Source organism: Solanum pennellii, chromosome 1, assembly GCF_001406875.1.
Source record: "Solanum pennellii chromosome 1, SPENNV200".
NCBI lineage: Eukaryota > Viridiplantae > Streptophyta > Magnoliopsida > Solanales > Solanaceae > Solanum > Solanum pennellii.
The window spans coordinates 72,648,696-72,651,969 of record NC_028637.1 but is presented as its reverse complement, the minus strand read 5'-3'; positions in this window follow the sequence as shown (position 1 = coordinate 72,651,969).

Here is a 3,274-nt window from a genome sequence, read left to right as displayed (position 1 = left end):
ATATATATATATATGTAATATCATCATAATAGTGAAAGATCATAAAAGTAATTTAGGACACGACCCTTATAACATAAATAATTAGTACAATAATGCTACACTTTACAGTAAATCATAATGTAGGAGATCCTTGGACTTATGGATTCCTTTCCTTGAGCTTGGGAATCACATATCAAGCTCCTCAATCATAGAGACATCATTTTAAGAGTCCATAACCTACACTTTGTGTAAAAAGTAGAGAAGAGTGGTCTTAGTACAAGAATGCACTAAGTATGACAACAATCTAAAACATGCATTTAAAAGGGACATTTTCTTGAATTCATACTTCATTCTTTTTTGAGAAAATATTCATAATACATTTATACAATAGCATTTATATCATTCACATACTTCATATAGAAATATTCAAAGGCCAAAAATCATATAAAATAACACATAAAATTTAAGTCACATTTAGGGTCACTTTACAGTAACCTATTTCCTTTTTACAGTGAATCCTTTTCATCTTAATTCTTATCTCCCCCAAGTAACCCTCTAGTAATGCTTGGTACAATGCATTAATTAAGGCCACAAAGAAAGCATACATACAACCTACATAAATAAACACATACCATAAAAGGAGTAAAATATATCATAGACACTTTTAATTCATGACCCTAATGGAATATACAGTAAGCTATGTCAACTTGCATATCTATTCACTTCAATTCACATAAACCATTATAAAAACATACTCATAACCTCACACATACTTAGCAAACCTATTATGAGACCACAAGCCTCAACATTCTATTTCATACATCAACAAGGTCGTATAAACTACTTCATTTATGCCAACACAACCTTCATCATATAGTCATTAAAACCAACTTATGCAAATAAATATAGACCAAATCATATTTAATCATACCATGAACATCTTCATAACGAGTAGATAAATACTACAAAGTCATGCATAAGGAACATGTACATAGACACATGCAATAGCACCTTCCTAGAACTCCCTAAGAAGCTACTTGTGCAATGTCTAGGTGGGTTCATTACCTCCACCTATCCAAAGTTACCTCAATTAGGTAATCATAGTTAGTGTCCTACTCATTTACTTCCATTGTCCATTTACTTTAGGGAAAATATAGCCTTAACCGACACTAAGATCATGGGTGCTACAAGAAATTTGGTGTTGTAGAGCCTTACACCAATGGAAGGTGTTCTTACCTAGCCAAGTTACAACATTAACACATGCTAGAATACTAGTGATTTCTCTTCCTAGATCCTATGTGGAAAGCAGAGTTTAAAGAACTAAGAGATATACATGACTCTTTACAAGCTCACTAGCATTGGAGACTCATCTAATGATAAAACCATGGTTGAATCTTCCTTAAGGAAAGTCAACACCTCATGTGGAACCATAGGTGAATGTTCCTCCAAGTGAAGTTATGAGGACACAATGGTCTTCCTCCAAGGGAAGCCAACACCTCTCATTGTCAATTTTACTCGGTGCTAAGCTAAATTCCCTTTATTGAAAAGTCTTTATTACTTTTCTTTATAAAATACAAGCTTAAGAGATTGACTCCTCATACGCTTATAGCATATTCAAATACATATCTAGTTTTAGGGTACTGTTGAGCACACCTTTCGAGGCCCCTCTATTAACTAGATCTTCATACCTCTGTGTATACTTATATGTGAGCAAACCTTCACATAACAAATAAATGTCACACATGTTTATGTAGCAATGCATAAGTCTATAGGTGTAACTATATAAGCAATCCTCTATGTTCAACACTTTGAGACAATATAACATTCATATTTCAGCAGATCATATACTTACCATCATAGCATGTACGACATATTCATAACATGTTAATACAATCCTATGCATGTACTTAGAAGACCAACCTAGGAACAATATTATCAAGGTACACATGTGCAATGCATAGAAAAGGTTCCATATCTTTGCCCATACTAGTACACCTATCAAGTAATACTAGTTATTGATACATCACACAACATCATAGGATAGATAGCATAGCACAAGACTCAATTATTCAAGACTTACAACATCTTACATTAAGCTCTAGTCTTTATGCAACTATCACAGATTTACATCACATATAGCATTTTAGGATCTCATCATAGGCATAAAGTACATATAAACTTAACATAACCATTTACATGTTCATGACATTAGCAACACAACCTAGATCAATAGTAAACTAGGCATAGGCTTCACGTAGGGTGATCATTATCAACACATAATCATAGTATAATTGCCTTCAAGGACATGTTTACTTCACATATATATTTACAATAAAGTAAACACCGCCTCCATAAGTGGACCATACAACTCAATGCCATATAAGGCTGCTTCAACTAACAATATTGTAGAAAAGTAGAGGTAAAAAGCCGTCCTTACCAATTTATCATCCTTTGATCATCATTGATAAATACACCCTTTTTATCAACTATACATTATAGGGAAGTACCTGAATATACACTTAACATAATGAAATGTCACGACCCAAAACGGGTCGCGAGTGGCACCCACACTTATCCTACTATGTGAGCGAACCAACCAATCTAAACCCCAACATTTCAACCATAATAAACAAAATGTAATGCGGAAGACTTAAAACTCATTAATAAAAATCGATTAAATAACTTCTAAAACTCAATACTTCTTATTCCCAAAAACTGGAAGTCATCACCACAAGAACATCTATCCTCAAAATACTAAATCTAAGAATATTTAGGAAGCTAAAATAATAACAGCTAGTCCATGCCGGAACTTCAAGGCATCAAGACATGAAGGAGAAGATCCAGTCCAAGCTAGAAGCATTAGCTCACCCTGAGATCCGACGTGATGAACACTGGCTAGAGTTGCGGTTGAGTTGAAGACGATGGCACGTTTGCTGCACTCCACAATTAACAAAGAAAAACAAATACAAGTAGGGGTCAGTACAAAACACGAGTACTGAGTAGGTATCATCGGCCAACTCAAAATAGAAAGCAATATATTTCAGATAATAACATAAAATCAACTAATATTCTTAACAGGTGATAGCAACAAGTATAAGAATCATTTACAACATCACCAAACACATCTATGAGGACTCAAGCCTCCACATCATACTCTTTTTGGGAAACAAGTTCTTTAGATTGAGTATATTAACATATTTTAAGATTCATTCTCTTTACTAATCCTAGTGTCGAAACGTGACACTCCGATCCATCTACTATCCTGGTGTCGGAGCGTGACACTCCGATTCATATA